The following is a 13,781-nucleotide window of genomic DNA, read 5'->3' as shown; positions in this document are numbered from 1 at the left end:
ATCCAGTCAATAGCTCGATGACCAAGTAATTTAAACTCCTCTGGAACTGCAGAGAGGACCAAATCCAGAGTTTGAGCAAAGAACCTACTGTAAGTGAAGGGGATCTCACTTCATTGTGTGTGCTGCCCAACACAGTCCCAGGAGTCAACTGAAAATGATTTTCAGAAACAGTCACTTGGGGACGGTTGTGGAAAACTGCTGTACTTTGAATTCTATTTGGAAATTAACTGTGGACCTATTTTTGAATTCATTAGCACTGTCAGAAATGCTTTCTGTTGGTGGATACAACTACTCAGCATAGCACAAACTAGTGCATAGAATTGTTATCACTAAGAAAAACCCATGCTGGAAGACCTCAGATGGGTGTTTGGGCTCAGCATAAATACACAGAGCTGAAGGTTAGAGAAATCTTCTATTTGGGTAAAAATCACTGTTGTAATAAACTCCATGTTCAAGTTTTTAGAAGTACATACCTAAGGTGTCGGGGAGCAGCACGAGTGGGTTCGTTCCATGAGGGAGGACAAGCCAGAAGCCAAGCCACATAGGCAGGGTGCTCATCAACTAGGTGCTGTCCCACAAAGTCTGAACAGGACTAGGTGGCAGGCCCCATCAGGGCAAGACCTATGGATGCCTTTGGGGTCCTGACATAAGGATACTATTGATGGGCAGTAGCTGTCATGAATCTAAATCTTGCTGGGTTTGCTTTTTAATTATTTACTGTAGTATGGATTCAACTTCAAGCTACAGATCAAACTTCTGAAAACTGATGACAATTTGTACTTGGATGCAAAGACCCTTATCACTAAGGGCAAGTTATTTGGAAGCAGACTGGAATTTTGTGCTTTGTTGCATCTCTTCAAAGCAAATCCGACCCTTGTGTCTTCAGGCAGGTTTGCAAATGGATGTCACTTGAAGGATTCTTGGTTTCAGTGGCAGCTATTCACGGTATCACAGGATGCCAAAAGCACTACCCAATCCTTGTTATTTAAGTTGCATACTGCATCCCTGGGAATTTGTAAAACAAAACAATGCCCATTACTTCTGTAGCTCTTGAACTGAGATGATTTGTCCCCCATCTGCTGACTCCAAAGTAATAATTAACTAAGCACACTATTTCCTGAGCAATTGATAGTGCTGGCAAAAAAGAAAAGGTGGTTTGGCATGACTAAAGGTGTCCTTTAGCAGAAATATATAATCAAAGCCTTGATTACCTATGATCAGTAAAATTCTGAAGTGCCATAGGTGTTTTGGCCTGATTTCACTGGTTAGGAAACACCACTGTAAAGACATCATATTACTGCATAGGTCTTGTTATATAAACTGAAGATATTAAACTGAAACAGATGTGTTGATTTCAGCTTGGCTCAAAACACACACAAGAAACCGATGTTTGCCAAATGGAAAAGAATAAAAATCAGTTGATAAAATGTTATTTTCATGCATCTGAGATAATTACAACCAGTGGGCAGTGAAACAAAATTAAAACCTATAAAGAATAAGCTGGCAGCAGCTGACAGTAGATGCTACAGAGGGAGGTAAAATCCTTGTCAGTGAACCAAGCCAGTAGGCGAGTAGAACTATATAAGGAGAAATTACATTTTCTATATACCCCATGACATAAGATTTAATACTCATTTATGATGACTTTCCTGTCTACAGAAGGTATTAATGGTTGTAACATTAGCCTTCTTTTTAAACTGTATCCATAGTATTTCACTTAATGACCTTGTGCAGTACTATGTCTCTCGTAAGTAAATACTTCTCTTTCTAATTGGAATTTATTGCCTTTTAATTTGCAATCCTATGTTGTTATATGATGGGACACGTTTAATAAAAGGAGAGATTGATCAGTTTATTACTATACCAGTAGCAATTTTGTACACCTCCATCAAGTCTCCTGTTACTCTTGTCCTGTCTGGGTTAATCTCTCATCCAATATAAATCCCACCTTACCTCTACCTCTACTCTGGACTTCATCAATCTCTGCTTTATCTTTCTTGGGAGTGAGTCAACCACAACTGAGCTCAGTATTACAAGTGAGAACTGATCATTTTTATATGGCATTATATATTTCCTATATTATTTCTATCCATTTTAAAATGTAGTCTTTTAAAGTCATTCTTAAAATTAGGCATTTTTCTTTAAGGCAAGAAGTCTTCTTAGCAGTTCCAGCATGCAAAGGTACAAGCAAATTGAATTTTTATTTGGCCTTTCAACAAATCTTTTATAGCAATGCTTTGTTTTTCTCAAGAGTTGGAAACTAATGAGCTCTGTCAAATTGGACAGCACTGTGTCTAGGAAACTGTTAGAGGAAATGCTGATTAGTTAGTGAGCCAAAACCATAGCCACAATTTGCTGTTGATTGTCCAAGGCAGGCAGTTACTGAGTTTATCTACAAGATAACTCTTAAACAGAATGTATTTAGCTAGTTAGATTCAATAACAGGGAATCACATTCATTCAATTGAGAGGACAGAATTGTATTTTGAGTGATGGTCTAGGGAGAGTAATAGAGTGGGTGTTAATGTTTTTAGCGTAGAAGCAGTGATTTTTCTGAATTAGGGTTCTGAATGTACTTACTGTGATATGGAAGGAAGTCAGTAAAGTATTCGGGTATTTAAATAGGACTCAAAAGCACCTGAGATTCTGATGGAAAACAATAGAATTTAACAGGGACCTGTCTGCATCTTAAAAAGAATAGATGTGGACTTTATGCTGTACATGGATCAACCTTTCTCCTGTGTGTCCTTCATTTGGAGTATAGTACAAAATGTAGGTCTGTATGTTAAACCTAATTCACCCTATGTCTTATATTGATCTCACATATAATGGCATGCCCTGCATGTACTAAATAAACTTAATGCTAGATTCTGCTTTGCTGAATGGGAATGGAATAATACAAGGGTGTTTTAGGATCTACTGCTGCTCAGGAACTCATGACTGAAAAACACTATGTGGCCAGTGGTTATCCAAACAGGATTAGCATTATATATAGATTTTTTTTTTTCTTAGTCTTCTGGCTCTGATGGCTGTTCTAGCCACATCTCTGAAGAGTTTGAAGGCTTCTGGAGTTTTATGATGGATGTCCTCCAATAAGATACATTTACATGAATGTAAAGAACTATAAATGAGTGAAGACAGATCTTATATTGAGTCCAACTTGCAGCATCTCTTTCTGTTTCATTCAGTGCTTGGTCTATATTTTGACAATAACAATCTAAATCAATTATTTTACTTTGAGCAAATTGTGACTGTATTGTTAGTATTCGCAGTCTTATCATATTTCTCAATGTCCTCTAGCATCTTCTCTAAACCACTTTCAGTATAACAAAATAGGAAAAATTATTACAGATAATTTTTGGTTTGAATCAGCTGTAGCCACAATTTTGTGCTAAGCAAACTGATATCTTGGTGAGACAATTCATTAATTGATGGTACTATAAAGGTTACCTTTCTTTATAAAATTTAGTTCTGTTTTAATAAATGCAACTTGTGAGCAGCTGATATTTTTTTTTTAAGTAGAAATATGCCACAATAAGGCATTTATAAGAACATGAATGATGCCTAAAAGCTATGTTGGAACAGTCATCCCACAGTCTCACATATTTTTTTTTATTTTTTATTAGATCTATAATTAATCCTCACTTATACCAAATGTGTGTGACTCAGACGCACTGACAGAGGGCTGATGACAAAACATGTTACTGTTGATGCTGTAGAAGATGCACTGTGAGCGTCTTCCAAGGCTGGGAGAACACCCCCTTGTTCAGGCTGTTTACTCAATAATCAAAAATCACAGCAAGAATTGTCTCAGTCCAATTTTCAAAGCAACCTTGGCTTTTGGGTTTTTTTTGAGGATTAATCCAGTCCTTGATGAAATTCCAGAAGCACCTCTTTCCCTGTTTGCTGGATTTTTCTATATTTATACAGTAAGAGTGACCAGCTCAGGTAAAGCAGCTGACCAGCCAGACTTCACAGCTCTATTTGCATCTCCGAAACCCTGGAGGACAGAAAAGACTTTTAATTGGTGATTGAAACTCAGTAGGAACATGCTTTTCGGAAATGAGGCCTACACCGTTGTCTTCACACCCGGCACACTTGCTCTGGTTGTCATGGCAATCTGCTGGAGCACGCAAGGTCCAATGATGTGGAAAACAAGATGGCTTCCTCATTTGTTTAGCCTTAAGGAAAATTACAGATATTAACAAATCATTACAGGGCTAACAGACACTCTGAAGACTTGACCTAAATAAACACCATCGTGTCAGATTGCTAATAGCTGCCCAAGTTTTACTTCTGTGACTCTCCTGAAAGTCTTCAGTTAATGAAGGTTTTATTACCCTAAATATTTGGTTTTCTCCACCTGCAAGTAAAATCCTGTACTTTTAATCTTAAGGTGGACCTCCTATTTAGTGATGTGTATTTATTTTGTCAATCAATTGGCAAGAAATTTAAATGCTAAATAACAACCAATACTTTTGGGAATATAAACCCTAAATTTTGGGTACTTATTGCCACTTTCCCCAGAAAAGATTTTCTGTATTTCACAGAAAGTTCTTTCCTGGTGGAGAATGGCTTACAAGCGGTGCGTGGCTCGTGGTGACTGAGCAAGGTCTCGGGCTCCTTGAACTCCTTGGGGCTGGGGAGAGTGACATGTGTCCAAGAGAGGAAACGTTGCATTTGAAGTTGGTGCTTTGAGGATGGCAGAAGAGGAAAATTAAATGCAGACATGAGAAAAAACATACTAACAAATGAACCCATCTGTTAAAAATATAAGAGGAAGTGGCAGCCAAAATCCATAACTGCAGATATGATGGTGGTAGGCTCATATGGGGGAACTGCAAAGTCAGTAGAAAAATAGATTACGTCTTTCAAGTTTTCTCAGTCAAATGGTCTGTAATTTCAAAGCAGACAGTTAGTTGGTGCCGTCCACTTCCTTAGGGCCTGCTCCCTGGGGAATGAAAGATGAAGGCGAGGAATTTCACAAGTTGCTGAAAGAGAGGTTAAAAAAAAAGACTTGTTTTGGTAAGTCTTCCAACATACCACGTCTTTACTGGGGGTTTCCAGTGTCGTCCGGAATCTGAACGATAGAAGAAACCAATTAACAGGGAAAACACGTGGGACAAGTTTACTGCTTCCTTGGTTGAAGTGTATCAGGGACAGACACACATACATAGGCACCCGCTCTCGATCTAGCACTGGAGAAACTATGCCTTTCGGTTCATTTGCTAGCTTTAAAATGCCAGCGCTCTGGTTTTCAGTTTGGCCCAGGAATCTGGGAGATCCCTGATGGAAATGCCTGCATTGCATTCAAAGCAGGGTGATTTTCTAAACTGTAGAAAATAACAACACTGAGTGCTCCTTTTTAAATGTAAAAAAGCTGCCCAAGGACCGCCAGATTGAACTAAATGAGATGGCCTCCCCACAAAAAAAAATTAACCACATTCCAATATCGTCATATTTACACTGAGAATCTGAATTGCTCAGATCCTTATTGATTGTTTGAACTGTGATTCTTTCCATTTCTATGAATTTCCTTGCTCTAAAATTCACCCTTGCAACTGAAATAACAGCATGTGTTTCCACTGGTTTTCAGGAGTATTTATTTGAAATTTCAGCAGCCAGAGCATATATTATTCAGCAGAGGGAACAGGAAACATGCACACTTAATACAACCACCTGAATGTTGTTTATTTATTAAGTTATGGCTTTTTTACTATATCAATACATTATGATATAGTACACCTGACACCAGGTATACTATCTGCATACATAATTGCACTTGCACCTTTGCTTTTATATTGCATATTGATTAAGTAAATTAAAGAAACAGTGAGCACTGTGACTGATTTATTTTCTTGATGTACCAAATTTACTTAGTTCAGATTTCCTTAAATAAACAGGGTAAAAGGTTATACATGATTTAATGCATTATTTCTATCACTGCTTTTATCCCAGAGGTCTTTTTTTTTAAACAGCTTGCATGTGGGTCTCAATTCTCAGCTTTAACTGTGATAACATTTCATTGCAATTCTCTCTGCTCTGACATCTCAGGTGTAAAATTTCTGATATGTTTTATGAAGCACCGTATCAATGCATCATCATTAACAAATGGTGAGATTTACAAACTGAGGAGAATAAGAATTCTTTTTTGGTTGTGGGTGAACTTCAAGCAATTTGGTGAAACAAATTATCTAATCAAAGCTTTGGGTTTACAGCTGAAATGTATCAAAATATTGGATCTTCACATAGAAAGCTACAAATCTCCTGAGAAGAACTGAAGAGTCTTTCATGAGAATTCTGCTATATTTTACACCTATTTCTTGGGAAGGCCCAACCCCCAACTCTAGATGTTCCTATTTTGGAACATTTGACTTGTTTCACTAAGCATGTTAAGAGGCACTGTGAACACACATAAAGGAGAAATTACTCCCTGCACAGTTTCAACAGTGAAAGCTTGGTTCTGGTTCAGTTAAGCATCACAAAAAGTTCTGGGTGCACTGCTATTTTTATTTGAAACAATTTGTCTATCACAATATCATTGAGTTCTCAACCTTTTACTTCTGGAAAAAGGAAATATGGTTTAAACAATCTCCTCAGAGCTTCAACTTGCTAAGGGATGAAAATCACTGACAGCTGTTGCAGGAAGGGAGGTTACATGTTAAAAAAAAGAGAAGGAAAGTGCATTTGAAAAATGAATGGGAAAAGAACAACGAACCTGAAGATAAAGATATAGTAGAAGATGATAACAATGGAGAAAGGAATGTGATGACTTGAAAAATGTTTAGAAGATCATTCAACTATTTCTCACAAGGAAAGATGGAGTTGCTGGATATGGCTTTGTGCTGAGTTACTTTGTAAACCTCTCCTCGGTAATTAATCACCTCTTCTGTTCTGGTGCACAGGAAGAGTAACACATTTTTTCCTTTAAATTATTCCATGTCTTCATTCATGAATGTGTTCTGGACCCTAGAGGCTTTGTAGAGTGGAGTGCTGTGGAATGGGCTCTTGAAATTCTCATGTGATTGTAGCTACAGTGACTGCTGGGAAGGGATAAAGCCTAGCTACAAGTATGTGATCTATGGACCATTCTCTTCTCTTTGAGCCAAGAGCTCTGCCTCTCCCTAGAGTCCCCATTGCCATTTCTAGGTTTCTTAGTATTTTTTTCCTTGATGGTAGATCCTATGAAAATAAATTATTTTTATATTGTGGAAATGATTTGGATATTCTCTGCAGTTTTGGACATGTGGTAGATCATGGGAATCAGAAGTTTGTTTAATGCCAGTCAGCAAAAGGCAGCAACAACAACAACAAGAAAGAATAAGAAAAAAAGAAAAAAGAGAGAAGGAAAAAAAAAAAGGAGGGAGAGAACATTTTCTGTCTGAGCAACTGATGCTTTCCCTGCAATGAAGAAAACAAGTGAAGAATGAAGTTGCCTTATCACATGAGCATCCTCAGGGAGTTGGGGATGAGGGTCAGGGGATGGAGGACAGGAAGGAACCAGTCTGGAACCACTTCTCAGAGGCAGCCCAAAGCCTTTAACTGTGAACTGGTTGGGAATCCTTGTCCTGACTTATGCTTAGGCAGAAACAAATGAGATTTCCCACCCTGGGGGACAGGTGGTAGCAGAGTTTTTGTCTTAACAATCTCTCATGTCAGAGTCAGGCTCTGTTCAAATCAAGGTTAAATTCAGCATGGCTTCTCTATTGGTCTTTGTTTTCCCATGTGTATTGGGAGGTTATTATCTTTTGCCATGTCCAGAAGCAGCTACTACCTCTGTGTGCTGTTCAGTCTGTATTTAGGAAATTCAAATCTTCTTTGTTTCAGGCAGAGCACTCTAACAACTAGGTAAAATTGTAGTTCTTGTTATTATTGTCTCCCCATTATTACAAGATGTTCATAACTTTCTGAAATGAGTCATGTCTTGAATTCTACTGGTGTAGTTTCTGTCCCAGTATGATTTTTTTATTATTATTTAAAACTTGAACACAAAAGATGAGCAGTTTCTGAACAAGTCAGAGAAAAAAGTACATTCTCTTTTGCTTCCCTCTTGCTCTTTTTGCCTTTCATTAAGAAGGAGATTTGAAAGGTGTCGTTTGACATAGAAAGTCTTTGCTAAGAGGCAATGAACCTTAGGCTGTTGGAGAAATAAATATTTCCTGTGCTATGTTGTAATTCTGAACTTTAGAATATGATCCAGTCATGAAGAAATGCACTGCAGCTTAATAACTCTAACCCCACAGAGAGGGATAAAGTTGAAAGTAGTTGTGGAATTCTGGTGATGGTAATCCCTTTCTCTTCAAGGAATAGCTGTGCAGATTTCATTTTACATTTGTGTCTATTTTTACTTTTAATTCATGTTACTGTTACTGAGTTTTCTCTGAAATATTTGCTCTCACTCTTTTAAGACTTTCTCCTCCCCTTCCATAATTTACTTAATGTCATGGTTTACAACAAAGGCAGACTAAGTTTCTTCTTTTCCCCCTACAAGTTATAATCATTTGGTTGCATGCCCATTATAATAGATGTGCATCATTGGCACTCGTGACTAAATGTCAACTATATGTGGACATTAGCCACTCTCCCCCTTCTGACTATGCCTGTTTGTTACAGACATTTTGGTATTTACTCTTTCTGCTGTCCTTTACACCCAGTAATTGTGTTTTTTAATTATTTTGTTTTCTGTGTATACAAACACAGGTTATTTCAAAATCCCTTGCTTCTCTCTCCAGAGACCAATCTTCATTATATCTTTTTTTTTCACTAAGTATTACCTTCTCTGTCTCATTGCCTTGTTTCTAATTATGGTATGTGTTAGTTGTATTTTGATAGATGGTTGCCCAAACCAGCAGAATGATGTGTAAATTACCATGGTCAGACATCATCTGCTTTTTCCCAAGAGTGCAATTCCTCTCCTTTGTAAAAGTATCCCCTTATTTCTGCTCAGCTTCGTGTAAAAGGCTGAGTAACACCTACCACATGGGTAGTACATATTGACATCTATAAGCAATTATTTTTCAGAAAGTGGATAGTGCCACTACAATAGTCCAGAAAGGTTTTTTTCAGTGCAGATATTCGGAGAGGACAATGGTCAGGAGTTAAGATCGGGAAGACTTTAATGATGACAGAAGAGTACAGATATTCTAGTTTTCATTATAGTGCTTATAGTAAATGCATTACCCTTCCTTTTTTGTGTTTTTTTTTCCTTTTTTTTGTCTTTTTTATTTTTTTTTTTCTCTCCAGATTACTCTTGGAGACCAATGAGAAATGATTGCTGGCACTTGCAGAAAAAAACATCTGGGGTCTACTTCCAAACATTAAGCTGAGTGTAATCTAAATATCCTGTAAATATTTCATGTTAAATCAATCTGTTAAGCCTGGTGTACATCCCACAACCTTTGCACAGATCTTTAAAAAAATGTTAGACTGGCTCTGTGCTTGCCAGTGCAATACTGGGTTGAGGCTGCAAGAAGGGAGCAAAAAGCAATTGCCCAGAAGCATGGAGGGAAGCTCTCCCTGGGTGGCCAGGGAGCCATTCTGCACTGCTATCAAGCCAGGTCAGGGAGCATGGAGATATCATTTGGAAACTGAAACTGTACTCTGCAAAATCCTGCCTAGACACAAGAATCTCCTCTTCAGCAAGAAATGACCCAAAGAGAGTGACCAGCGTGGGCTGCTGATCGGGGAAGGAAAAACATGGAAGGGGGGGGGGGGGCGGCGGGGAGGGCAACAGCTTACATTTTATTTGGTGCACAAAAATAATGTCTCTCCTCTTTTGTTGGCTGACAGCTAGTGTACTTTGGTCTTCATCCCATTCTCTCCAAACTCAAATGCTTTTCCCTATCTATATTCCACCACTTAAAAACTAAGCAAACCAAGAAGTTGCCACAGCTTTGCCTGCTGGCCTCAGCGACTTCTTTCTCTGATTTCCTTTTCTGTCGCACACTCCCTTAGGTCACCTCTGTGCTCTGGCTTGTGAGATTCTGAGAACTGGACTGTACTTCTAACACTGACACAAAACCACTGACAGTCTGAGTCATGTAGAAAGCCTATAGTGCATTCAACTCATGCAGTCCATTGAAGATTGCTTTTTTTTGGTAGTTAGTAGTCTTTTCCCAAAAAAGGATGCATAGTTGTATAATGCCTTGCACTTTCTGGCTGTAGACTTTGCTTCTCTGGCTCCCTTTCGAGCAAATATTTGGAAACTCTGGTATGTGCCTATGTCTTTATTAGAGCTGCAATTCCAAACTGTGTGTTGGAGGCAGTGATATAGTGCAGTTTATTCAGAACCACGTATTGAGGAAGTTGTGCAAACTAGTGAAATTTTGCACAGTAGGGTCATGATCCATGTTTTGGTCATGTAGGCACCACAGTCTTTTAAAAAAGTGAACAGTGAGAACTTGCAGGAGTTGCAAACTGAGGCCTGAAACACACTGTTCTTGTGCCGTCTTAAAAGGAAAATAAGCTATGCACATTTTCAATCTGGCAAAAATTTGGCAATAACACTAGAACGCTTGTCTCTAATAAAGCATTCAGAAACATTTTTAAGTAAACAAAGCCAGCCAGCAGCAGACTAAATTTGATTTACAGTAAAAGCAAAAGCCAACAAAATGTTGTTAATTCCTGGTTATTGTTAAATATTTTACTCTACTATTGCTAACTAATAATGGGTGCCAAAAGCCATATATACAGTGTCTTAGGTTTGTATACTATACCTATTGCCAAAAACCATATATATACAATGCCTTAGGTTTGTATACTATACCTATCTGGATTTGAATTTTCAAAATCTTTAGGTGATATAGATTTGGTTTGTTTTATTCATCCTTCTTACATATACACTTATTATATACACATGTATATATGCATGTATGTATGTGTATTATTGGGAGGGAAAATATTTAAGTAAGAGACTTATGGTTTTGTTTATTTCTGCAATGGAGGACCAAATGGAAGGGGTTTGTTTTTTTCTTTTTCTGAAAACTCCATCAGTTGGATTTAATTTTTACAAACCCCCAAACTGATACAGACCAGTGCCAAAGTCATCCAGGCTTTGAGCTGATGAGAGGCTCCTCTTTAGATTCTGAGAAGTTTAGCAGTGGAATTTCCAGAAGTGTCAAAGTGCCTGAGAAGCGAAAGTCATATTGAACCCAGTGGGATTTATCCATACCCTACTAGATGAGGGGTCTCTTATACCTGACTGTTTCACAGACAATCTCTGTGAAAAATTTGAGCCAAAAGCCTAAACGTAAAGGAATGCACTCCAATAACGCTCCCTCCCACCGGGCATCTGCCCCCAGAAGAGGGGCTTCCTGTCAGCGTCTGCCAAGGAGAATGGATAGGATCCAATGGACTGGCCTGAGAAACGGCTGCTTTATAGATGTCATTTACTGCGCCTGGGAACCACTTCTGAGAAAAGGAAAGACATGTCATGAATTGGAAAAACTGTTTTAGGAATAGTGTCAGGAAGTGTGTATTAGCTAGTTATGGTTTAATATTCCTGGGGTGAGTAGCTATGCTAAAGTAAAGCAATGGCTTCTTCTCTAAGAATGTGAAAGTTAGAGGTGAAAAGACTATTAAAGTGGCTCCTGCTAAGCTGTGAAACAGGAGAACCTGTTCAAGAATCATAGAATCATAGAATGTTTTGGGTTGGAAGGGACCACTAGAGGTCATCGAGTCCAACCCCCCTGCAGTCAGCAGGGACACCGCCAACTAGATCAGGTTGCTCAGAGCCCCATTTCCTGGGGTGAGTAGCTATGCAATGGCTTCTTCTCTAAGAATGTGAAAGTTAGAGGTGAAAAGACTATTAAAGTGGCTCCTGCTAAGCTGTGAAACAGGAGAACCTGTTCAAGAGTCTCACGTATGCAAGAAGACTGATAGTTCTCTTAGTGCTACACATATTTTTATTAAGAGGTGAAATAACAGAAACTGCAGCAGTTAGCTGACACAGCTAGCAGAGACCCTGGTGGGAAAGAGGAAGACAGAAGAGTAGAATTAGCTTGAAGTGACCTTTTTATGTGGGAAACCTTGACAGTCTCAAAATGGGAAGGAGATGTTACCACAGGAAGGAGGAAGCAACTGGCTGGCTTGGCTTTGCCCAAAGAAGGCTGTGAGACAGTTGTACTTTATGGCTTAAGTAGTACATATTAGAGAGTTTGTTTACTTTGCTAGGAATTTTCCCTTCTCCTTTTAATAAAATATTGCTGTTGCCATTGATTCAAATTTGCAAGTATGGTAATTAGCTCACTGAGCACCAGTAGTGTCATTTGAATTCCTGGGTGAGGGGCTGAACTTGGATTTCACTGGGAACCCCAATACAGATGGGACTAGCCCCTTGCTGCCAGGTCTAGGGAGAGAAATTACACAGGGTGGCCAGCCCTGTCTTACCTGCTGGCTGCCGGGCACGGCGGGGTGCCGAGGCAGACAGCCTGGGCCAAGGACGCCGTGCCAAAAGGACATGGTGAAGCTGGCAGCAGGGATGCTACATGCACCTGAGGGTGGCACAGGCAGCGTCTCACCCGCCTTTGCAGATCCAGCCCTGGGAAGGTTTGTGGATTCTGCTACTCACTCTCTGGTGGAAAGTCTTCCCCCTCACCAGCTGTGACACCACAACCTCAGAGACCTTCACACCCTCACATTCGCTCAGTAGTGAGGATGGGCTGGGGAGCCTCAGCCATGCTGTCACCCCTTCCAGATTTCTGCTTTACAGCCTGGCAACCAGAAGCAGGTGGAAATGAGAGATGCAAAGTTTTGCACCCATAAAAGCCCTCTGAAATTTTTTCTAGAAACATAGAGTCCTCTCCAAAGAAAGCATTAAAGTACTTGTGACAAGGTGACTGGACAGGCCCCAGTTTGTCAGGAGTTAAAACTGGCTCAGTCAGCTGGAGGCTTACCAGCCACTAGCTATTAGGATTGTAATTTCCCCTCAGGAAATACCTGCTGGTGTATCAAGGGTAATTGCTCGAAGTCAGCTGTATCCCCAGAGGGTGGGTATATAAAATCATCGGGAAAAGACTGAACTGTTCCTGGTAGGAGGCAATCGGGATTGTGTGTGTGTGTATCTTGGGTGTTTATCTTAATGAAGGATCTTAATGATACGTGGGCTTTTGTTTTAGTTTTAGCCCTGGTTCTGACTCATCCTTAGTTTTCTGCTGAAGCTTGAATTTTACAGGCTCCTTTTCTTATCTGAGGCCACCACTTGCAACATTGGCTGGTTTGTCACAAATATTCTCCAAAACAGAGTAGATAATTATAGCTTCCTGAATGGTTTGGTGTCACTATGTGGTTTTGCTTCTAGAATACTTGAAATAGCATTCCCAAATACCTTTCACTTTGCTATGCTCTTGCCAATCTTTCCTCTCACAAAAGGAGTAAACACCTTTGCTTTCCTGAGCCTTGGTTAAACTATCCGTGAAGCAGATATATCAAGTAATGCCTACTGGTTACCCTTTAAAGTTCATTCTAAAATTTACGGCATTATAAAGATGAAAAGGAAGGCAAAAAATTCAGAAGCACTCATGCAGTCAGTTTAAAGATTCACTCCCTCTCCTGCCTAGGCAGAGGTGTCCCCTGAATATCTCAGCCCGTCTGTGTTAGCCTGTCAGATAAAGCACACTTTGCCTCCATCCTTTCTGTAGTAATAAAGTTCCCAGAAATGCAATAAAGCCAGACAATCAAAATAGGTCATCCTATCTGATGTCTCTTCGTTTGGGCATATCCTCACATATCCAGGCTTTCAGTCATGGTCCCTGGCCTTTTTCTCCTCCTCCCAGAAGACTCCTC

Source organism: Egretta garzetta, unplaced genomic scaffold, assembly GCF_000687185.1.
Source record: "Egretta garzetta isolate BGI_Z169 unplaced genomic scaffold, ASM68718v1 scaffold397, whole genome shotgun sequence".
NCBI classification, from domain to species: Eukaryota; Metazoa; Chordata; class Aves; order Pelecaniformes; family Ardeidae; genus Egretta; species Egretta garzetta.
Note: the sequence above shows the minus strand (reverse complement) of the source record.